We start from the raw sequence: 26,582 nt of genomic DNA, 5'->3' as shown, positions 1-26,582 counted from the left end.
TCCACTCAACCACCAGCACACTCCAGTGCTGGACAACCCATGCCAAACAACTAATAAGACAGGAACACAACCACATCCATTAACAGAGAGGCAGCCTAAAACCATAATAAGTTCACAGACAAACCACTGGATGTGGTCCAGCCCATCAGAAAGACAAGATCCATCCTCATCCACCAGAACACAGGCACCAGTCCCCTCCACCAGGAAGCTTACACACCACAATGAACAAACCTTACTCACTGGGGGCAGACACACAAAAAATGGGAACTATGAATCTGCAGCCTGTGAAAAGGAGACCCTAAACACATAAGTTAAGCTAAATGAAAAACAGAAATATACAGCAGATGAAGGAGCAAAATAAAAACACACCAGACCAAACAAATGAAGAGGAGATAGACAGTCTACCTGAAAAGGAATTCAGAGTAATGATAGTAAACATCATCCAAAATCTTGGAAGCAGAATGAAGAAAATACAAGAAACATTTAACAAGGAACTGGAAGAACTAAAGAGCAAACAAACAATATGAACAACACAATAAAATGAAACTAAAAATTCTCTGGAAGGAATTAATAGTACAATAACTGAGGCAGAAGAACTGATAACTGACCCGGAAGATAAAATAGTGGAAATAACTATCACAGAGCATATGTCTTAGCCATAAAAGGGGAAATCAACAGTAAAACAAAAATAGCAGGGGATTTTTTAATATAAAGAACAAACAATGAAATGAATGGAGGACAGTCACACAGACATCTGGGACAACACTGAACACAATAATATTCGAATTATAAGGGTCCCAGAAGAAGAAGAGAAAAGGAAAGGGACAGAGAAAATAATTGAGGAGATTAAAGTTGAAAACTTCCCTAATATGGGAAAGGAAATACTCAAAAGTGCAGGAAACACAGAGTCCCATACAAGATAAATCCAAGGAGAAACATGCCAAGAAACATATTCATCAAGCTATAAAAATTAAATCCAAAGAAAAAAATATTAAAAGCAGCAAGGGAAAAGCAACAAATATCATGCAAGGGAAACAGCTGATCTTTCAGCAGAAATTCTGCAAGCCAGAATGGAGTGGCAGGACATATTTAAAGGGATGAAAGGGAAAAACCTACAACCAAGATTACTCTACCCAGCAAGGATCTCATTCAGATTTGATGGAGAAATTGTAACATTTAAAGACAAGTAAAAGCTAAGAGAATTCAGCACCAACAAGCCAGCTTTATAACAAATGTTAAAGGAACTTTTCTAGACAGGAAACACAAGAGGAGGAAAAGACGTACTATAACAAACCCCCATAAATTAAGAAAAAGATAAAAGGAACATACATATTGATAACTACTTTAAATGTAAATTGATTAAATGCTCCAACCAAAAGACACAGACTGGCTGAATTGATAAAAAAACAAGACCAATATATATGCTGTGTGCAAGAGACCCACTTCAGACCTAGGGACACATACAGATGAAAGTGAGGGGATGGAAAAAGATTTTCCATGCAAATGGAAACCAAAAGGGCATTGGAGTAGCAATTCTCAAATCAGACAAAATAGACTTTAAAAGAAAGTCTATTTATTACATGAGACAAAGAAGGACACTACACAATGATCAAGAGGTCAATCCAAGAAGATATATCAATTGTAAATAATTATGCACCCAACATAAGAGCACCTCAATACATAAGGCAAATACTAACAGCCACAAAAAGGGAAATCAACAGTAATACAATAATAGTGGGGGACTTTAACACCACACTTTCACCAATGGACAGATCATACAAAATGAAAATAAAATAGGAAACATAAGCTTTAAATGATACATTAAACAAGATGGACTTAATTGATATTTATAGGACTTTCCATCCAAACACCACAGAATACATTTTCTTCTCAAGTGCTCATGGAACATTCTCCAGGATAGATCATATCTTGGTCACAAATCTAACCTTGGTAAAGTTAAGAAAATTGGAATCATATCAAGTATGTTTTCTGACCACAATGCTATGAGATGAGATATCAATTACAGGAAAAAAATCTGTAAAAATTACAAACACATGGAGGCTAAACAATAAACTAAAAAGGATCACTGAAGAAATCAAACAGGAAATCAAAAATACCTAGAAACAAATGACAATGAAAACACGAGGACACAAAACCTATGGGATGCAGCAAAAGCACTTCTAAGAGGGAAGTTTATAGCAATACACTCTTACCTCAGGAAATAAGAAAAATCTCAAATGAACAACTTGACCTTACACCTAAAGCAATTAGAGAAAGAAGAATAAAAAGCCAAAAGTTAGCAGAGGGAAAGAAAATATTATACTCAAATAAGATGTTTTGTTTTTTTTTTTTAACAAAGAAGTAAATGAAAAATAAATGAAGGAAACAAGAATAAAAATCAATAAAACTAATAGATGGTACTTTGAGAAGACAAACAAAATTGATAAACCATTAGCCAGACTCTTCATGGAAAAAAAGGGGGGGGGAAAGACTCAGATCAACAGAATTTGAAATGAAAAAGGAGGAGTAAAAACTGACACTGCAGAAATGCAAAGGATCATGAGAGATTACTACAAGAAACCATATGCCAATAAAATGGACAACCTAGAAGAAATGGACAAATTCTTAGATAAGCTCAACCTTCTGGGACTGAACCAGGAAGCAATAGAAATATAAACAGACAAATCACAAGCACTGAAATTGAAACTGTGATTAAAAATCTTACAACTAACAAAAGCCCAGGACCAGAAGGCTTCACCGTGAATTCTACCAAACTTTTAGAGAACAGCTAACACCTATCCTTCTCAAATTCTTCCAAAGTATAGCAGAGGGAGGAAACTCCCCAACTCATTCTACAAGACCACCATCGCCCTGTTTCCAAAATCAAGTCAGAAAACTACAGGCCAATATCATTGATGAACATAGATGCAAAAATGCTCAATGAAAATGTGAGCAAACAGAATCCAACAGCACATTAAAAGGATCATACAGCACGATTGAGTGGGGTTTATCCCAGAAATGCAAGGATTCTTCTATATAAGCAAATCAATCAATGAGATACACCATATTAACAAATTGAAGGATGAAAACCATATTCTAATCTTAATAGATGCAGAAAAGGCTTTCAACAAAATTCAACACCAATTTATGATAAAAACCCTCCAAAAACTAGGCATAGAGGGAAGTTACGTCAACAAAATAAAGGCCATATATGACAAAACCCCCAGACAACATCATTCTCAACAGTGAAAAATTGAAAGCATTTCTACTAAGATCAGCAATAAGACAAGGTTGCCCACTCTCACCACTATTATTCAACATAGTTTTGGAAGTTTTAGCCACAACAATCAGAGAAGAAAAATAAATAAATGATCCAAGTAGGAAAAGAAAAAGTAAAAGTGTCACTGTTTGCAGATGACATGATACTATACACAGAGAATCCTAAAGATGCTACCAGGAAGCTTCTAGAAGTCATCAATGAATTTGGTAGAGTAGCAGGATACAAAATTAATGTACAGAAACCTATACATTCCTATACACTAATGATGAAAAATCTGAAAGAGAAATTAAGGAAACACTCCTATTACCATTGTAACAAAAAGCAAAACATACCTAATAATAAACCTACCTAATGAGACAAAAGACCTGTATGCAGAAAACTATAAGATACTGATGAAAGGAAGTGAAGATGATACAAATAAATAGAGAGATATACCATGTTCTTGGATTGGAAGAATCAACATTGTGATGTGAAGATGACTATACTACCCAAAGCAGTCTACAGAATCAATGCAAACCCTATCAAACTACCAATGGCATTTTTCAGAGAAATAGATAAAAAATTTTCACAATTTATATGGAAACACAAAAGACCCTGAATAGCCAAAGCAATATTGAGAATGAAAAAGGGAGCTGGATGAATCAGGCTCCCTGACTTCAGACTCTACTACAAGGCTACAGTAATCAAGACAGTATGGTACTGGCACAAAAACAGAAATATAGATCAGTGGAACAGGATAGAAAGCCCAGAGATAAATCCACACACATATTGTCACCTTATTTTTGATAAAGGATGCAAGAATGTACAATGGAGAAAAGACCGCCTCTTCAATAAGTGGTGCTTGGAAAACTGGACAGCTATATGTAAAAGAATGAAATTAGAACACTCCCTAACACCATACCCCAAAATAAACTCAAAATGGATTAAAGACTTAAATGTAAGGCCAGACACTTTAAAACTCTTAGAGGAAAACATAGGCAGAACACTGTATGACTTAAACTACAGCAAGATCCATTTTGACTCAACTCCTAGAGAAATGGAAATAAAAACAAAAATAAACAAATGGGACTTAACGCAATTTAAAAGCTTTTCCACAGTACAGGAAACCATAACAAAGATGAAAAGACAACCCTCAGATTGGGAGAAAATATTTGCAAATGTAGCAACTGACAGAGGATTAATCTCTAAAATTTACAAGTAGCTCATGCAGCTCAATATATAAAAAAGAAAAACACAAACAAAAATAATCCCAAAATGGGCAGAAGACCTAAACAGACATTTCTCCAAAGGAGATATACAGATTGCCAACAAACACATGAAAGGATGCTCAACAACACTAATCATTAGAGAAATGCAAATCAAAACTGCAATGAGGTATCACTTCACACTGGTCAGAATGGCCATCATAAAAAATTCACAAATAATAAATGCTGGAAAGGGTGTAGAGAAAAGGGAAGAGTCTTACACTTTTTGTGGGGATGTAATTTGATACAGCCACTCTGGACAACAGTATGGAGGTTCTTTAAAAAACTGAAAATAGAACTATGATATTACCTAGCAATCCCACTACTGGGCATATACCCTGAGAAAACCATAATTCAAAAAATGTCATGTATCAAAATATTCATTGCAGAGGCTTCCCTGGTGGTGCAGTGGTTGAGAATCTGCCTGATGATGTAGGGGACATGGGTTCATGCCCCAGTCTGGGAAGATCCTACATGCCGTGGAGTGGCTGGGCCCGTGAGCCATGGCCACTGAGCCTGCGCGTCCAGAGCCTGTGCTCCACAAAATGAGAGGTCACAACAGTGAGAGGCCCGTGTAGCACAAAAAAAAACAAAACACAACAAAACAAAAAACAATTCATTGCAGCACTATTTACAGTAACCAAGATACAGAGGCAACCTAAGTGTCCATCCACAGATGAATGGATAAAGAAGATGTGGCACATATATACAATAGAATATTACTCAGCCATAAAAATAAATGAAACTGAGTTATTTGTAGTGAGGTGGATGGACCTAGAGTCTGTCATACAAAGTGAAGTAAGTCAGAAAGTGAAAAACAAATACCGTATGCTAGCACATATATATGGAATCTAAAAAAAAAAAAAAAAAAAAAAAAACAGCTCTGAAGAACCTAGGGGCAGGACAGGAATAAAGACACAGATGTAGAGAATGGACTTGAGGACACAGGGAGGGGGAAGGGTAAGCTGGGACGAAGTGAGAGAGTGGCATTGACATATATGGACTACCAAATGTAAAATAGATAGCTAGTGGGAAGCAGCCTTAGAGCACAGGGAGATCACTGCGGTGCTTTGTGACCAGGTAGATGGGTGTCATAGAGAGTGTGAGTGGGAGACACAAGAAGGAGGGGATATGGTGATATATGTATACATATAGCTGGTTCACTTTGTTATACAGCAGAATCTAACACAACATTGTAAAGCAATTATACTCCAGTAAAGATGTTAATAAATAAATAAATAAATAAATAAAATAATTAAGCTAGCACGACTGGAATAAACCCAGACTCCTGGGCAAACCTGAACAGACAGTCACCTTAGTCTTAATGAACATAAATTTCTCTTTAAAAAAATATGATCCATTAGTAAAATGCCGGAAGTTCCAGTGACATGTGATGGACACTGTTATGTAACAAAAGTAATCTGGTTTCCTCAATAATTGATATAGTAATCATTGTATATTGGTCTATTAACAGATATGTACTAATACTAGTCAGAAGGCTTCACAACAGTTTACCCTTTAGGCTTTTGAACTCATCTTTTTATAAAAGCACTTAGAATAATAATTACAACACTTCTTGTGCCACAACATTTTATGATTTGTATACCACTATTGTAAGCAGCTAACATAATTATTTTTTAAACTATGTAGTAATTTTCATGACAATCACAGTGATGATGGTTAATGTTTATTGAGCAACTAGTATGTCCTAACTGCTTTAAATACATTCTGTCACTCAGTCCTCTCAGTAACTAAGGACTGGGTATTATTATTTTGTCTATATTATATTACAAAGATAGAAACTGAGAGACAGAGGTATTATGACCTCCTTGTCTCACTGCTGGTACATCTGATTTCCAATTTAAGGGAGCAAAATATGCCACCACAAAATGTCTCTTCAGCATGCATACTATCTTGAGCTGCACACAGGCCCAGAAAACTCAGGAAGAAACTTTGACATTTCACATAACTGCCTAGATAGGAGACCTGTTCCAGGAAGGGTGTTATCTTCATAGACAATTATAGTATGAAGTAGGTGTGTTTAAAACAGATGAATCTAGCAAAGTCTGTTTGTTAAAATTTCCCTCTGTGTCCCATTTTCTCTGCATGACCCAGCAAACTTTTGTTTACCAAAAATGTGCTTTTCCATCTCCATGTGAATTGCCTTCTTCCCTTTGAGATCTCAAGCCACTACCCCCAACATCCTCTTTTGTCTTTAGCTGAAGAAGGTATTTAAAGTGTGGGTTTCAGCCTTTTTGGCAAGTTAGTTTTTCTGGGTCTCTCCCATGTATACCTGTTATTAAACCTTTGAGTAATTTCCTTATGTGAATTAGTCTCATGTCAATTTAACTCTTAGACAAGTGAGAAGAATCTAGAAAGGTAGAGGAACATTTCTTTCTCCCCAACATCATTTATGTGCTCTTAACTGTTATATGTTATTAGTTCATCCACCCTGAGATAGATAGGGCATGTGTCATCTTACCTGTTTCTTTCACAGATGAACAAATTGAGGCACAGAAAGGCTGAGCACTTCTGAAAAGTCTCCCTGTTAAGAAGTGGGATAGCTTTGTTTAAAATTCGGGTAATTTGGGTTTTGCTGGTGGTGCAGTGTTTGAGAGTCTGCCTGCCAATGCAGGGGATGTGGGTTGGTGCGCTGGTCTGGGAAGATCCCACATGCCACAGAGCAGCTAGGCCCATGAGCCATGGCCTCTGAGCCTGCGTGTCTGGAGCCTGTGCTCTGCAATGGGAGAGGCCACAACAGTGAGAGGCCCGTGTACCACAAAAAAAAAAAAAAAAAAAAATTCAGGTAATTTTATTTCCTGCTTTCCTCTATGCAGTGCTTCATGAATAATTACTTTTAATCAACATAATAGCTCATGGGATCATGTTCCAACACTTCAATATGTACTTCAAGACCTACACCAGTTGGATTTACTCTTGCACTCCTTAACTTTTCTTATTTTCTTCCCCCCTCTCTTCTATCATCCAAAACCTTTGAGTAACTGTTTTCTTCTTAGCACTAGGCTACAAGCAGTCTATTCAAAGACAATCTCCTGCTTAAGAGACACTCTGTTTAAGAGACTTACAATCTGTTGAGGATTACAGATCTATAAATCAAGAATTACTATAGCCTGTGCCATAGTGATGTATGAGAGAAACAGTGAGAGCAACTCCTATAGATGGAGATGGAATGAAGAGGAAGATGAAGAAAAATAAATGAAAGAATGGAGGAAGAGTGACCTTCTTTGAGGAAGTGTTATAGAAGTGCAGGAAGGCAGGAGGAGAAGAATGGGAGAAGAGAGTCTCTGTAGAGGGACCTGTGGTCAGTGACTAAAAGTGGCAAGTGGAACAAAAGAGGGAACAGATGTTGAGGGCCTTGTATAAAACATTCTAGGATTTATACTTTATTGTGAAGTCTGGGCATGGAGATGACATTTCACTCCACAAAATACAAACAAGGTTTGACCACAACAGAGAATATGTTCCAGGCAAAGGAATGAGATAAAGTCACAGAAGAACTAAGTGATATAGAGATAGTCAATCTACCCGAGAAGGAATTCAGATTGTAAAGATAATCAAAGAACTCAGGAGAAACTGGATGTGCAGAACAAGAATTTAGTCGTTTTTAACAGTGTTAGAAAATATAAAGAAAAAACAGAGATTAAAGAATACAATAAATGAAATGAAAAATACACTAGAAGGAATCAAGAGTAAATTAAATGATAGAGCTGAATGGATCCGTGAGCTAGAAGACAGTAGTGGAAATCACTGATTCTGAACAGAAAAAAGAAAAAAAAAGAATGAAAAGCAATGAAGAAAGTTTAAAAGAATACTGGGACAACAACAAGGACACTAATATTTGCATCATAGGGTTCTCAGAAGAAAAAGACAGAGAGAAGGGGGTGAGAATATATTTAAAGACATAATAACTGAAAACTTCCCTAACCTGGGAAAGAAAACAGTTACCTAAATCCAGGATGTGCAGAGAGTCCCATATAAGATTACCCCAAAAAGGAACACAGCAAGACACATAGTAATTAAAATGGCAAAAATTAAAGATAAAGAGAGAATATCAAAAGCATCATGAGAAAAGCAACAAATAACATATGAGGGAACTACCATAAGGCTATCAGCTGACTTTTCAGCAGAAACTCTGTAGGCCAGAAAGGAGTGGTAAAATATATTTAAAGTGATGAAAGGGAAAAAACCTTTCTACTCAACATGGCTCTCACTCAGGTTTGATGGAGAGATCAAAAGATTTATAGACAAGCAAAAGCTAAAAGAGTTCGGCACTACCAAACCAGCTTTACAAGAAATGTTAAAGGAAATTCTTTAAGAAAAAAGGAAAAGGCCACGACCAGAAACATGAAAATTACTAAATGAAAAACTCATTTGTAAACACAAACATACAATAAAGGTAGGAAATCATCCATGCACAAAGACAGTAGGAAGCTTTAAAGGCAAAAGTAGTGAAATCATCTATACCAACAATAAACAGTTAAGGGATACACAAAACAATTAGATGTAAAATATGACATCAAAAACAGTAATCATGAGGGGAGGGGATAAAAATACAGGATTGTTAGAATGCATTGAAAGTAAGACATCAGCAACCTAAAACAATCATATACATATATATAAACCTCATGTTAAGCACAAACCACAAATCTAAAAGAAATATGCACACAAAAGAGAAAAAGGAATACAAACATAATCCTAAAGAAAGTCATCAAATTACAAGAGAACAAAAGGAGAAAAGAACAAAAAATACCTACAAAAACAATCCCAAAACAATTAACAAAATGTCAGTAAGAACATAAGTATTAATACTTGCTGTAAAAGCAAATGGACTAAATGCTCCAATCAATAGAGTGGCTGAGTGGATACAAAAACAAGATCTGTATATATACTGCCTATAAGAGAGTCACTGTTGATTTCAAACAAACACAGACTGTAAGTGAAGGGAATGGAAAAAAGTATTCCATGCGAAAGGAAATTAAAAGAAAGCCAGGTTAACAATACTTACATTAGATAGAATAGACTTAAAGATTGTTTGTTGAAAGAGACAAAGGAGGACATAATATAATGATCAAGGGATCAATCCCAGAAGAGGATATAACACTTGTAAACATATATGTCCCTAACATAGGAGCACATAAACACAAAAACAAATATTAACAAACAGAAAGGGAGAAACAGAGTAACAGAATAATAGTAGGGTTACTTCAATAACCCCATTATATCAATGGACTGGTCATTCAGACAGAAAATCTATAAGGAAACACTGGCCTTAATAACACATTAGAACAGATTCACTTAGAAAAAATATATAGAACATTCCATTCAAAAGCAGCAGAATAAACATTCTTTTCAAATGCACCTGGAGCATTCCTCAGGATAGATCACATGCTAGGCCACAAAACAAGCCTTGGCAAATTTAAGACAATTGAAATCAAGCATCTTTTCTGACCACAATGCTATGACACTACAAATCAACTGTAAGAAAAAACTGCAAAAACACAAACATGTGGAGGCTAAACAATATAGTTCTAAACAACCAATGAATATTAAAGAAATCAAAATGGAAATAAAAAAATAACTGGAGAGACAAATGAAAACAAAAATGTAGTGATCCAAAATCTATGAGACACAGCAAAAGCAGTTCCAAGAGGGAAGTTATAGCAATACAATCTTACATCAGGAAACAAATAAAATCTCAAATAAACAACCTAACCTTACACCTAAAAAACATGATAAAAAAAGGTTAGAAGAGGGAAAGAAATCATAAATATCAGAGCAGAAATAAATGAAATAGAGAACAAAAATATAGAAAACATCAATAAAACTTTGAAAAGATAAACAAAATTGGTAAATTTTAGCCAGACTCATCAATAAAAAGAGAGGGCCCACATCAATAAAATCAGAAATGAAAAAGGAGAGGTTAGTGTGGCGAGCATTGCCCTCTGAGGAATGCGCCATTAAGACTCTCATAAGCCTCAGGGCCCGAGATTGTACTCTCCTTGGTATACATCCTGGACTTTATGGTATGAACATCAAAAAGGGGATGGCCTTTGGCCATCTCGCTCCAGGGACATGCTCAGATAATGAGAGTCCCTGGTTGTTCCCTAAAGCTAGGAAAAGCAACCCTGGAGGGGAAATTGGTGCCTTTGTGGGAGAAGCCGATCAACCTGCTGATGCCGATAAGGTGGTGACTAAGCCGAGAGGCCAATCAACCCGATAAAACCGCTGATGCAGGTATCATATCCTGGTGACTAAGCCTAGATGAAAGACTAGTTCTATAGAACAATGACTATGCAAATTCCCTGCTTTAGGGGTATATATATGGCTATGCTTTGTTATTAAATTTGCCTTGCAACCATCAGTTGCTTGTGCCCTTCTGATCCCATACCTTGGTGCGTTCCGTTCCCTACCCCCTCTTGTCGATTGTTGCTGCACTTTGAGGACCCGCTGTGGCTGGCGGCAGGTTACAACTGATACTACAGGTCTGAGACACAGGTATTATATGGCAGGAACTGAATTGGAGTCCAGCCCTTCTGATTATTGGCTTTTACTTATACAGTTCTTCCTGGATGAGGCTGGTGATTGAGTAATAAAATTATTAAGAAAAAACAATTATTATGACACAACAGCCTAATAAATGTGCTTAACTTGAGGCATACTTTGACTTCTAGATGTATCTTCTGTATCACATTTACATGGTGTATTTCCAAAAAGAGGTTGTTATGGTTGTCAATGCCACTGAAACAATACAGGAGTGGGGTCTCTTTCCTTACTCCCTCCTTACCTCTCTGCTTCTCCATCCCAACTCCTCTGTGTCCACTTTCATAATTGTGTTTAGACTGGTGAGCAGAGTAGCAGTAGACCTCCAGCACTACTCCACCAAGAATCACCAAATGACTGCAGGACAAAGATGATAAAATAAAGTTAGCTGAGGAAGGGCACTTTTGAAATCAAGTCATTTGTGTTTTTCAGATATTGTATTATTGAATACAGATACTCCATGATCAGAGAGAAGAAAGAACTACACTGTTACTTTTGGATGGAACTAAGTAATGTAAACTCACAATTAATTAAAACTAATCAAAAACAAAAACAAAAAATTTGTTTGGGCTCAAAGGGAGAAGGTAGTTATGTGCCTCAAAAGGTCGTTTTGAAAATTAGCTGCACTGATGTTAGGAAAATAGAATAGTGTCTGACACATAACGATAGCAGTGTGTTATTATTTACAGCAAATGTTGAAACATCAAATTGTCACCATGCATAGTCTTCTCATCAAGAGGTCTGGCATCCTCAAGCTTCCTACTGTATATCTGCAGCCATAGCTGAGACTCCCTTTGCATTATTTATTTTATTTGTCAGTGTAGCCTCTGAGCTTGTGTTCTGGGCAATTGTTTTTGTTTTTCTTTTATACCTCTTTTTTTATTGAGATATTGTTGATGTACAATATTATATAAGGTACAGGTGTAATGCATAGTGATTCACAATTTTTAAAGGTTATATTCATTTACAGCTATTATGAAATATTGGCTATATTCCCTGTGCTGTAAAATTTATCCTTATAGTTTATTTTATACATGATAGTTTGTATCTCTTAATCCCCGACCCCTATTTTACCACACCCCCTTTCCCTCACTTCACTGGTAATGACAAGTTGAGATCTATATTTGTAAGATGTTTCCTTTTTGTTATATTCACTAGTTTGTTTTATTTTTTTAGGTTCCACATATAAGTGATATCCCACAGCATTTGGCTTTATCTGTCTTATTTCGCAAGGTGTAATATCCTCAAGACTATCCATGCTGTTGCAAATGGCACAATTTAATTCTTTATTGTGGATGAATAGTATCTCATTGTGTATATATGTGTCTGGTTTTGGTATGAGGGCGATGCTGGTCCTGTAGAATGAGTTTGAAAACATTCTTTTATCTTCAATATTTGGAATAGTTTGAGGAGGATAGGTGTTAACTCTTCTCTAGGTGTTTGGTAGAACTCACCTGTGAAGCTATCTGGTCATAGAATTTTGTTTGTTGGGAGTTTTTAAATTACTATTTCAATTTCATTACTGGTAATTAATCTGTTCATATTTTCTATTTCTTCTTGGTTCAGTTTTGGGACCTAATTGGAATATATCCATGTTCAGTATTCTCCATGTAATATTTGGTCCTGACTGAGGCAATCTAAGAGGATGTATGTTAAAGTGTTAACATGGGGAAAATATTTTGTAAAAGTTTTTTCTTCAATTATTGGAGGAAAATAGAATGAAGTTTCATTAAAAACACATTGAATACAGTTAAAAGTTAATCTATACTTCTCCAGGGAGTTTTTTGTTTGTTTGTTTGTTTTATCAAGTTCCCAAGTTTTTTCTCCTAAATTTAAAAGTAAATAAAGAAACATGTTTTGTTCATTCTTTCTTTTAACATATATTAATTTAATATTTACTCTGTTTAAGGCACTGACTTCTATGCTATTGTAAATGAGCAGGACTCTATGGGGTCTTCCTGGGACAGACCATTACCTCATATCTTTTTTTGTAGCTCCTCTCTGAAGTACTTAGATAACAGTATATGATGCACACTTCCTCAGTTGTCTCACAGATGCTAGAATAACCACCAAATGAAATAAGTTAACTACCTGATTATCATAAGCCCCCAGACTTACTGGTGCCTAAGTTTTGATAATACTGTTACCTCAACATCAACCAGAGAATTGTGCACAAGTTGATTACATACCCTGTGACTCCCCGCTCCCTCACCTGACCTTTAAAAATGATTTGCTGAAACCCTTCAGGGAGTTTACAGTTTGGGTGGACATGAGCCACCCATTCTCCTTTCTTGGCCCTATAGTAAAATTTTCTTTGCTCCAAACTTTGATATTTTGGTTTGTTTGGCCTTACTGTGTGGTGGGCACATAAACTTGTGTTCCATACAAGACAAAGAAAATGTAATTGTTGCCCTCAAAATGTTTATGCACTAATTCATAGGGGAGACCAGCCTATAAATGCAAATCCTGTGACAGTCATGCTTTGTTTTTTTCTCACTAACACCAATGTGTTTCACTAACATCCTTAGTTAGAGGTTTGATTATTCATCTTAACACTTCAACTGTGGATTTGCTTTGGGTGATATAACAAATAAAGATATTAAAACTGTTGCAAAAAATAAAGTTCTGAATACTGCAGTCTTTTTCATAGCCTCATTTGGAAACTCCTTGTTTCCAAGATGTTAAATGTGGCCATGAGCAGTAGGTGGTGATCATCTTCATTCAAACCCTCTCCTGTGACTGGGAGAGTGAGCCTGATTTCCTGGGAGCCATATGTGCTTCTGCCCTTTACCTTAAAGTGGCTCATTTTCTGGAAATTAAAACAAAACTGGCTGTCCAGTTACATAGCAGGAAGAAGATGTGCTGCAGAAGAAATTGCATTATATGCTCCAAAGACAAAGATGACCTTTGGATTATTTGTTATTTAGGATTCTGAGTTCACCTGGTCCCATTCCTGCCTATGATGATTGAGAGATGATATTATCTGTTTAATTTAACCTTTCTTTCCTAAGCAATATTTTAAAAACATGTGATGAGTTCATTTTCCCTTGGATCTTAGCTATATCTAGCTAAACAGTAGCTACATATATTTAAGTTGAAAGAATTCCAAACATTGAAAGAGTACCAAACGTTGATGTCCCAATGCATTTGTCACTCCATATGCATTACTTCCTGGATAATTTTAAAGACAGTTATGGGTAGAACAAGTCACAGAATTCTTCCATCTATGGCATCACATGCAGACACAATATTAAAAACATTCCTACTTTCCAAGCTACCAGGATACCCACCACCATTGTAAAGTTGTTAGAGGACACAGAAAGAGATTCTTTGGTCTGAAGATGCCATGCAGTTACCTCCTTCCAGGAAACATGATTTTTTAACAAGAGCTCTGTAGACATCTAACTCCTTAATTCCCCAAATTGAGGCTCTTTGAGTTAGAAGACTCAGGGTAATATTTTCAAGACCCACAACCTAATATGTGTTTCTTCAGCTTAAAAATGGAAGAAACACACCTGCCTGACCAGTTCACAATGATAGAAGGCTTGGATGAGATGCCTTGAGATACTTTTGGGTAAAGGTGATGCTATTCTCTGAAATCTGTTTAACTAAACTCAAATGTGTTATCACATGACAATGGTAAAATAGTGTCTCACTGAATATGGACAATACATTTGAGTCTGTGAGATTTAAATGTAGTCTCTAAATTAACTGTAGGTATTCTGGGAGAATTTTAGACATCTTAAATTCTCCTTCAGATGAAAGGTCACTGGTATGCAAACAGGAAGGATCATAGTTCCAAATATAAGCTTTGTATTGACTTGTAAGGACAGAAGTTCAACATGTAGTTTTGTGCCCAAGCACATTTCGTTATTATCAACCAAATGTGAGGCAAGATAGTATTATATAATTGCAAGCAATATAGTATTATTTAACCAGGGAATTATGGCTGGAACTTAGATCCTATGATCAATATATTTTCTGCCATAGTGTTGGGCTAGTCTGGAATGGTCAAGGGAAGTTTCAGTCTTTCTGTTAATAAAAAGGACAATTTAAACGATGTGATTTTCATCACTAACATTAACTAATGTAAGCTTTGATGAGTGCATGGCATATTTTTATATGTAAGCAGGATTATTTATACACAATGGCTATCAAAGTTTTAAAAAGAATATAATTACAGTATAATCCCACTTACAATTATTTTATTAGCTTAAGTCAGAGAAACTTCTTGAGGAATCAATCATGTGAGTAGGTAGGAGAATTTTTTTTATATATAAATTTATTTATTTAGTTTTGGCTGTGTTGGGTCTTTGTTTCTGTGTGAGGGCTTTCTCCAGTTGCAGCGAGCGGGGGCCACTCTTCATTGCTGTGCAAGGGGGGCCTCTCACTGTCACGGCCTCTCCCGTTGCAGAGCACAGGCTCCAGACGCACAGGCTCAGTAGTTGTGGCTCACTGGCTTAGTTGCTCCGTGGCATGTGGGATCTTCCCAGACCAGGGATTGAACCCGTGTCCCCTGCTTGGCAGGCAGATTCCCAACCACTGCTCTACCAGGGAAGCCCAGTAGGAGAATTTTTTAAGAGTTGGAAAACATCTCTAATTGAAATAATTCATTGTTTTCATTTTTGAAATAAGAGAACTGAGCTCCAAAGGAGTGAAGGTCACTGTGGTATTTCATATTAAATTGTGCCACTGTCAATCTGCTGTAACTCACTCCACTAACAATGGCAAAGCCGACAACTGGTTTTCATTGAGAAGATGAAAATGTGCTTCACTTTATTTCAGTTATATCTCAGGGAAAAGTATTATTTTTAATGTTTATTAGCATCATAGACCCTTCTCATCTACTGATGCCCCTCCATTTCAAGTAACTGAGGAGTGTTGAGAGATGTGTTTCGCAGAAGAAGAAAGATTTTAATATAAGACAAGGGAATAGAGAATAAATATTCTGTGGGTGATGGAATCTGTCAGCATGGTGAAGTCAATGCTTTCTTCAGACCTGAAATTTCCAATGAAGTCAGGTCTTTGTTAGCTCAATGAAAAAGAAAAGAAAAGAAAAGAAAATTTGGTTTCTGCATAAGTTAACTTTACCACTTTTGTTAAGAGAAGATATGGGAGACAGAGAGATCTGTGAAAACTGGTTAAGACCATGCAAATTGCTGTGGGATCTAGTTGCCACTGACATAAGTATTGACACTGCCTCTTGGAAATATTGTTTTACTTTCAACATAAAATCTTCATTTCACATTATATTGAGAGATTTATGAAAGATCAAGTTTTGGATTACATAGGAAACAATGTACGTGTAAAGCAAAGTTGCAAATGGAAACCAGCATGAGACTAGGGTGAAGCAGACACAAAATTTAGAGGATGTCAAAAAATTCAGTAATCGAGAAATTATAACTATAATGTAATTATTTAAAATTCTAAAAGCAATGCAAAGATATGGATGATCAAGGCAAGCCAGAAGGAAACTGAGTGACTATATATTTTTGTGGTGTTAAATATCATAGGAGTGGGATTATAGAGAATGACTATTTACAGAATTTTGATTGGAGCTGAATGTAAAATACCTGTGTATAGATCAGCTTCTTCAAATTCACTTTTGCTTTCAAATATCTCATACTGTTTATCAGTACCTAGTCATAAATTCTGCAATATATTTTTTCTTTACCTGGTACTTGATAACAATGAAATTTTAATTACTTTGATTTGAATTGAATGTCATTAGAAGAACTAAAGAAAACATTCAAGACAACAAGGGTTTGATGATACAGAAAATGACATGAGGATCACATGGAGATATAGAGAAATTATGTTGAGAATATATCTACCTTTTTTATATAAAGACTTCACAATTAATCAATTACTATAGATATTATGGAACAGCATATGGAGAAATGACTTCAAGAAATGAGGGATAAAAATTGTTCAAAATATTAGACATAAATTAACAAACTCTTGTCCCTATCAATTAGAAAAACTGAGGTGGTAAATTCAGCTTGAAAACATAGACAAGTACACAAAAAAAGTTAAAACTTACTACTTGGGAGCAAACATTTTAATCCCTAGCTCATATGTAAAAAGGTAAACTATTTTAAATTCAGTGTAATCATTTTATCTAAACTAAAATGGCATAAGGAAGATTATATGTCTAATATATCTCTATGCAATTATCTGCAGTATAATTTCATGTGCTGACTGATTTGGTAAATTGAGTAATACTTCAGAGATGCACATTCTAAGTGTTTAAAGTGCCATGATGATTTGATTGAAAAAGATATTTTACATTATTATTTCTGAAAAAAGTCATAAGGAATTTGGATATTATCTAATCTACCTTTTTTTTTTTTACTCTAATATTAAAGATGAGTAATTTAACACTAGGTGATGTTTGGCCTCTCCACTCTCTGTTGAAAGACTGACTTATCAGTACACAGTGAACACTTATACACAAAAACATGCATATTTACAATAATTAAAACTCTGCAGAGTTATTGATAATCAGGAAGTCTTTTATAGAGTATGTGTTCAAGAAACAGAACAACCTGAGCAAGGAGAATAGTTTACCTTGAAGTAAAAATGGAAGGAAAGAAACAGAAGAGTAAGCCTAAATACTAATTAGTCAACAAGTGTTTACTTAGGGTCTGTTAAGGAAGTCTGGGAAAGAAAATTTCTAATGAAGACAATCTAGATAAGCAGTGAAAAACAGACATAGATAAATTGATTGAAACTGTAAAATTTGGCCCATTTGAATTTCCATTGGCCCACATGTTAGCAATTTGTAGAACTGAGTCAGCAGTCATGCTGCCCTTGTTAGGTTATTAACAGTATCCCTTGAGATTTAGAAGGGTGACAAGCCTCCTAAATCCAAAAATGAATCCGCATTTTCAAGAAGAGCAAGACATGCTCATCATACCACAGAAGGATTGAGAAGATTGTTTCATAATATGACAAACTCCTATTCAAGTGACAACATATATTTATATTTATACTCTTCAAAGATTCATGCTAGCACGGGAATAGGTATTATGTTTTGATGACTGCTGAAGAGATACTTTTGCCTTTATATCTTTCTATAATAATATCTAAATTGATTTAAAAATTGTTTTTGTTATGTGATTAAATTTATTTAATAAAACAACTAAAATTACCCACTAAGTTGAATGGTAGAGCTCAATGGTGTTTGTTTTATTGCTCTTCTTGACTTTTAGGTTACATATTATTTTATATGTATCAAGTATTTTATACTAAAAAATATAAAAAATAAAATCCTAGGGAAATTGCTTACCATAATTAATAGAATACTTTTTACCACAGTTGCTTAAGTATATTATATTCTACATTTGGAGTTCTGTGGGAAAGTATGAAGATGAAATATAAGGGACTGAAAGGGGACGGTAATGAAGAAATTAAGAGAAACAGAGAAAGAATTCCAAAATCAGATTTGTGCTCAGAAAAAGATGTTTCTTTGTCCCGATCCAAAGGGTTTTAGCACTTCTTAGAAGAAACTGATTTTAATAAACTAATATGTGTGTCCAGTGTATGCTTAGGCCTGTCTATTCTGGGAGAAAAAGAAAGCAGTGTGGTGTAGGGTAGTGATTCCCAAATATTGCTGCACAATATAATCATAAGGGGAGCTCTGAAAACATCTCAATGCCCAGGCTGAACCTCAGACCAAGTAAAATCCTGGTAACTGGTATCAGTAGTTTTAAAACTCTCTCAGGTGATTCTACTGTGCTGCCAAGTTTGACTCTTACACTTGAGCTTATATCAGTAATACCAAAACAGCTTGTTAAAATATAAATTGTTAGGACCCAACCTCAGAGCTTCTGACTCTGTAAATCTGGGTGGGACCTGAGAATTTACATGTCTAACAAGTATCCAAATGCTGCAGTGGCTAAGGACCAGGAAACCACACTTGGAGAACTATTTCCATAGAGTATATAAAACTAGACTTTAACTTAAAGGAGTTTATATCATTATGAGCACACACACACAGAGAAAGTTAGATATATAAATCAGGATATGTTTAGTGTTAAATGAGCTTGTTTGGAGGTTGTTTGGTGCTTCTAGCAGGGGAGCACAGCTAAGTTTGACTTAAGAGTGGTCTTCCTCTAGCCAGGAGCTTTGGGAAGGATGCACATGGAACTGGCAGGGAGGAAGGGAACACCAGTCCAGTCAGCCAGATCAGCCAAATCGCTCACACATCCGTGGTTATATTAAGTGTTAAATGAATAGTACAGACAGTAAAAGAGGAAGAATAAATTACTGTGGGTTTGGATGTTCACCTCTTGGCTTTGAAGAATAAATGGAATTTAAATAGGCAAGAGGAAATTCCAGAAGCTCCATTGGAACTGGAAGCTCATTGACTAGAAATACCTGTGTAAAATTAGGTAATGATATATACAGTTTGTTTGGGAGACAATAAGGTCTCACTGGCTGAAACAAAAGATTTGTGCAAGGAAACAGTGGTTCCCTTTAGGAGAGTCTTTTTGAAAGCTGGTGCTGAAGGATCTACATAAAAATCTGAATAAAAATACAATTTATCCACCAGGCAGTCGGGAAATTCTTAAAGACCTGAAAAGTGTCCCTTGCAGGGCTTTTTATTACAATGATCATCAATGGCAGATTTCTAGCCAGACTCCAGTGAACTCAATATTACATAAATCAAAACTGAAGTCCTATCTTTTGAAAGACCATTAATCACTTTCAGAAATGAGGCATTTTTAATATTATCAAATTAAACACAAATGGATATTAAAACTCCAACAGATGATTAATCAATAAAAGTGAAAGTTGAGGACCGTATTAGTTAGATAGGGATTAGCTGGTATAGCTTAAGTGCTAGCTATAAAATAAAAAAATAAAATAAAAATGATACCAGTAGCAATGAGGAACAACCAGAGAGATATAAAAGGTGTGACCTTCCATGATAAGCTCATATTTCTCAAACTACTAAAACTATATTTGTTTCCCTAATTATCCTTTGAATCTCTTTATATACAATTTCATTACACATTAGGTTTTCCACATTAACAACAACAACAAAAATAAAACTTGCAATGTTGAAAAAAACTATTAGAAAGTCCTTCTGTGAGTGTTCAGAATGATTCCACGTCCTGACTCTTTACTGTCAGAGTTTTTAAAAACTGCAGAAAACTATATCTTCCTTTCTGGGAAGGATCAAAATCTTAGAAATCAGAAGCCACTTTCTTCCCTAGAAACTAGTTAGTAAAAGTGACCTTTGGTCCTGATCCCTCTAGCCCATTTGCTTAGGAATGCATTTTTTTTTTTTTTTGCCCTAAACTCAAAGTAAAGTGTTATAGGGAAGTAAATGAGAAATGTTTTCTTGGGAATATGAAGAAAGGAAAGTCATAATAGCATTGAACAAAATGAAGACAACATAGACTTCAACCTGAATAGAACTGAATAGTGTTTTTGGAAAGACATAATAATAACATTGGTGGCAACAATAACAACAGTAATGAGCACATATATAGAAGGGCCAGGTACTATTCTGAGCACTTTATTCTCACTAATTTACTGGAAGTCAAATCATTAATTCATTGCAAGATGATTGTATTATCACCCCCATTTGACAGAGATGTAAACGGAGATTCAGAGATGCTGAGTAATGTGCCCAAGATCACACTAAATGAATGAACCAGGATTTGAATGCTGGTAGCAGGGTCTCAAATCTGTGCTCTAAAGCACACTCTATGCAAAACAAACCTAGTGTTGGATGAGTGAAGTCATGTGAGCATTTGGAATGAAATATAGAAACAAGAAGGTGATATCTGAGCTGTGCATATGGGGAAAACATCCATGCTATTGGCATATGACTGTGACAAAAAAGATCAATTAATTAGAGGAGAAGATGGAGTTTTCTGATTTTCTGTTTTGGTTCTAGACAAATAACATAAGGCAAATTTATGTGGGAAAGATAAGCAGGAAAGTGAACACCAACAAGATCAGCTTTAAGCTATGTAATTGTAATTTCCAAATTATTTGTCTCTCTTTATCATTATAACAGAGTATTTTGAAGGTGGGGTGGAGCCTAATTCAATGTTGTGTTTCTAGTATCCAGAACAATGGCTGGAAAGCAAGAGCTGAATACATCTCAGCTGCATATAAAATGAAAGAATAGCTTGGTTCAAAACCTCCTAGGGACTTCCCTGGTGGACCAGTGGTTAAGAATCTGTGCTTCCAATGCAGGGGGTGCAGGTTCAATCCCTGGTCAGGGAACTAAGAGCCCACATGTCACGTGGTGTGGCCAAAAACAAAAAACAAACAAACAAAAAAACAACAAAGCCTCCTTAACAAAAAGCACCGAGCTGATCTCCCTGTGCCATGCGGTGGGATAGGAAGGGTGGGAGGGAGGGAGACGCAAGAGGGAAGAGATACGGGAACATATGTATATGTATAACTGATTCACTTTGTTGTAAAGCAGAAACTAACACAACATTGTAAAACAGTTATATTCCAATAAAGATGTTTAAAAAAAAAGAATTAAAATTTTCCTCATGGCAAAATGCACTACAAATGTCAGAAAACAAGCAAAAAAAATTGGGAAATATATTTAGAAATGGATATGCTTTCTTTACAACTTTTGAGAGAAGCACATGTTTCTTTTTCCTTTAACCTGTTATGTGGGTATTAATCTATAATGTAAGTGCATGGTTCCTTTCCTTCCATCTGTAATGTGAGTGTCAACATGGGACACTGTTTCCAAGCACAGACTTTGGATGTTCCTGTACTGGTCCCATCACTGACCATCCACAAAAACTTACATGTTGCTTTAATTTCCTGGGGTTAGAGTCTTAGCTAAGAAATGGAAGCAAAATAGAACTTTCCCTCAAGGATGATAGAAGGTTTAAAGGAGTAAATATGTAAGTGACTTAGCACAGTGCCTAGTACAAGAGAGATCAATATAAGCACTTATCAATTTTTTAAAGAGACAGATGAAAGAAATAAAACGTGGTCATTTCAATCTATTGATATATATTCTTGACATTAAACTACCTTTTCATTCATTGGATGACCTAACTTGCTCATGCTTTTTCTTACTCTAGTGAACTTGGGTAGCTAATATCATAGTCTAAAATTTTTGCTTTTATATTTACAAGTAAATTTGACCTGTAAATTTCTTTTTCCTTACAGTCCTAATCTATTTTCAGTATTAGGAGTATATAGACTTCATAAGATGAATAAAGGAACATTCTGCCTTCGCTAAAAAAAAAAAAAAAAAAAAAAAAAAAAAACACCAACTCCTTAACAGAGGAAGATTTCCAAATTACTATGATCTATAAATAAGCTTTCATCTACTCTCTTTCCGTTAGAATGTGTAAATGTAAATTTACATTTTTATCTAATACTTACAAATGTTTCCCTTTCTTACTCACCTCAAGTATCAGCCTTTTTATTAATATAATATAAAGAAGAAGAATAATTTCATGGGACTTCCCTGGTGATCCAGCAGTTAAGACTCCGTGCTCCCAATACAGGAGTCCTCATTCAATCCCTGGTCAAGGAACTAGATCCTGTCTGCATGCTGCAACTAAGAGTCTGCATGCCACAACTGAAAGATCCCATGCAGCAACTAAAGATCCTTCATGCCACAACAAAGATACTGCATGCCACAATTAAGACCCAGTGCAGCCAAATAAATAAACAAATAAATAAATATTTAAACAAAGAAAAATTTCAAACATTACTTACTGTAAGTATCACATTGCTTTATTTGGATTATTACATTTGATATTCTTATCAGTATAAGTTCTGTTTGAAAAGGTCTTGAACTCAACTGGAGAACAAACATCTAGTTATCATAAAATATGTATATATTTTGTCTCTCTACAATGTCAAGAGCTACATACACTCTCTCTCTTTTTTTTAAACGTAAGATTACAAGAATAATCTTGTGGGTTTTTTTAAGTGCCAAGAACTTTTACATATAATAATTCCATTTCAGTTGATGGAAAAACCATCCTTCCAATTGTTTGAGCCAACAATCCTCTCCTATAATTATTAAATACTTTTGGCATTTGTTTAATATATATCCAGAATCTTATCACTTCCCATTTCCACTGCTACTATCCTGAATCTTACAACCCAAGGCAAGGTTGGTACAATAGTTATTATATATTATATTATATTATATTATTATATATAGTATATTATCTGTACTTTATAGATGAAGAAATTGAGGCTTCACAAGTTTAGGTGATTTTATTTATTTCATTTATGCACTAGGGACTTGGAAGAACAAAATAGACATTCTAGTTGGGGAAGGCCAACAATAACCAATAATATAAAAATATTATATTAGAAGATAATAGGTGCTACATAAAGATGAAAGTGGACTAGAGAAAAGACTATGGGTGTATTGTAAGGAGGTGAGGTTTTAAACAAAACAGACTGGTCAGGATTGGCCCATTGAGATAAAAAAGAGCAATGATTTTAAGAGATAGAGCAGTCAAGCAGATATCTGGAGAAAAGTATTCCAGGAAGATGGAAAAGATAGAACAAAGTCCTTAAAAGGAGAGTGTACATGGCTGTAATATTTTAGGAAGAATAAGGAAGCTGGTGTTGCTATAAGAGAGAGAAGCAATAGAGTGGGTAGTAAGACATGAGATCAGAGAAGTGATATAGGCCATTGGGAGTACTGTGAGTGAAACAGGACCTGTGGTAGGATTTTAAGCAAAAGATTGACAAAACCTAAATTTTAACTTAAAAGAACCACTCTGGCTGCTGTGTTGAGAATAAATTGTAGGGGGCTATAGTAGAAGCATGGAGAACAGTTAGGGCAATATTGCAGAAACAAGCAAAAGAGGATGGTAATTTGGACCAAGATGGTAATAATTGGTTTTGAGAAAAGAAGACCTTTGGATATGTATAAAAGGTAAAGACAAAAGGATTTACTTATATATTAGATGTGGAGATATGAAAGAAGGAGAAGAGCAAGGGATCAGGTCAAGATTTTGGGCCTGAGAAATTAGAAAGTTGGAGTTGTCAACAATTGATAAGACCTAGGCAGCAGGTGGAACAAATTTGGGAAGAAGATCAGAACTTCAGTTTTGGACATTTTTTGTTTGTTTGTTTGAATTGTTATTAGCTATTTAACTGGAGATGGCAAGTAGAGAGTTGAATATGTGATTGGAGTTTAGAAAGGAAGTCTGGACTGGAGATATAATGTTTTAAAAGTTCATAAATCTTTTCTACTGTGAAATTTCACATACCTTAAGAAGATGAAAAACAGAACATTTTACAGTTCTATGGTTTATCACAAGGTGAACACTCATGCTACCACCACCCATAATAAAGCAATAATATTTCCTGAACTCCAGAATCCCCATCTTGGCACTTAATCCCCAGAATCCCAATCACTGCCTCCTACCTCCTTCAACAGGTAACTAATAGCCCAGATTTTATGTTTATTATATACATATATATATATATATATATATATATATATACACATACACACACACATACACACACACACATATATACACACATATATTGTACAAATGCATGTATATGTATACATATATATAGTATACAGTATATATAGTATACATAATATTCTAACACAATTGATTCTACTCACTTTTATATTAATGAATATTTAAACTTTTAATATGAGGCTATTAGGAATAATGGTTCTAAGAATACTCTGGTCATGCCTCTTGGTCTACACATATGTGAATTCCTGTTGGGTATATATAGCTAAGAGTAAAATTTCTAGATCATATGGTCAACATGTATTTCTTCAACTTAACACATAGTGACAAATCATTTTCCATGGTGGTTTTACCAATTTACTCTCTCATTACATCCTACTCTACATTTGATATTGTTAGTCTCTTTAATTTTAGCCAGTTTAATATTATCTCCTTATAGTTTTAATATAGATATTAATTTAATTTAATCTAAAGATATAAAGATATATAAATTTATCCATAGGGCTGGATGAAATAACTTAGGAAATTAAAGATAAGTTGAGGTCCAAGAATGAGCCCTGGGCCCTCCTAAATTCAAAGATCAGAAAGAAAAGGAAGAGTCAGCAAAGTCATTTAACTTATAAGTAGTAGAACAGAATTCCAGTGCTTGTCTCTCCACCTTCAAACATGCTTGGCTGTCTCAGAATTATACTCAAGGAAAATGCAGATAAGCTCAGAGAAGCAGATAACTTGTGTGCTTGTCACAACAGAGTATTCTATGTAAAAATGTTTTCCATTTGCTTTTCTGTGATGAAGTAAGTGAGTGATACAGTTTTTTTTTTTTTTTTCAAGGGCAAAAATTATTAAAGGCTTTTGTGGAGTGGTCTAAAAAATGGTGGAAACTGATATTAGATTGCTTAATCTCTTTCATTATAACGAAGCAAAAGAAAGTAATAAGGAGTGAGGTAAGTCAAGGGGAAAAATAGAAAGGAAAAGCTCTTAATACTAGCAAAGAAAGTGCTTGTTTTTTCTTTTAATAGCAACAACAATTTTACCTATGAAATGGTTCTTCCCGTCTTGATTTTAGAGCGTCCTGAAATTAGGGAGAAGGTATAATGCTTTGATTACAATCTGCTCCTATGATTGTCTGCTATTCTTAGGGGTTAGGTGTTCCTCTTTGTTTTCACATTAGAATATAGGTTGCCAAAATTAAATCACCACCCAGAGTGCTTTTCATCCTCACAGGAAATATTTGTGGAAACTTGTAGCTTCTTCAGAATTCAGGTTTACAATCACAATCTAACTCAATTTTCTTACTGTTAACCAAGAAATTTTTTTTTTTGCGGTACGTGGGCCTCTCACTGTTGTGGCCTCTCCCGTTGCGGAGCACAGGCTCCAGACGCGCAGGCTCAGCGGCCATGGCTCACAGGCCCAGCCGCTCCGCGGCATGTGGGATCTTCCCAGACTGCGACACGAACCCATGTCCCCTGCATCGGCAGGCGGACTCTCAACCACTGCGCCACCAGGGAAGCCCTTCAAGAAATATTTTTTTCATTGAGATGTTAATATGCATTTTGAACTCAAAAAACACAGGGGTAAACAAAATTCTGCAGGCTTGTTTACCAAGGTTTTCCCATAACGTTTTATAAAATAATTTTCTTTCCCCATTCTCTTCTTGGTGTCCAGTGAAAAATTATTTGGAAAACTAAACATGAGTTATTTTCAATGTCTCATCTGTATTTGGCTGCCAGCTGTTTCTGTCCTTTTTCTTTAAAGGAAATTGCACAGCTCTTGATTCTATTGTATCTGCCTTGCACATGATCACTTCTTATAACGTGGAATTTTCATCTTACTTGTTCTTACCTATCTGTTAAATTTTGGCCCACAATCTTACTTTGGCTTCTTTGTTTTACTGAACATCATAAACGTAGAGTGGTCAAAACCACTGCCACCGAAGTCTATACATGCTAGCCTGAGTCTATTTTCCTCCCAAGCTACAACGTATTACATTTCTATTGGTGCCATTTTCTTTCTCTATATCCATGGCTCTTT

At 35.4% G+C, this 26,582-nt stretch overlaps 1 protein-coding gene across 1 annotated transcript in view; it reads right to left on the bottom strand.

The window, feature by feature from the left end:
- The window catches only part of RIT2 (Ras like without CAAX 2), a 595,054-nt gene that overhangs the window by 534,252 nt on the left and 34,220 nt on the right, over positions 1 to 26,582 (bottom strand).

Source organism: Kogia breviceps, chromosome 15 (assembly GCF_026419965.1).
Source record: "Kogia breviceps isolate mKogBre1 chromosome 15, mKogBre1 haplotype 1, whole genome shotgun sequence".
Taxonomy (NCBI): domain Eukaryota; kingdom Metazoa; phylum Chordata; class Mammalia; order Artiodactyla; family Physeteridae; genus Kogia; species Kogia breviceps.
Note: the sequence above shows the minus strand (reverse complement) of the source record. Positions and strands in the feature narration are given on the sequence as shown.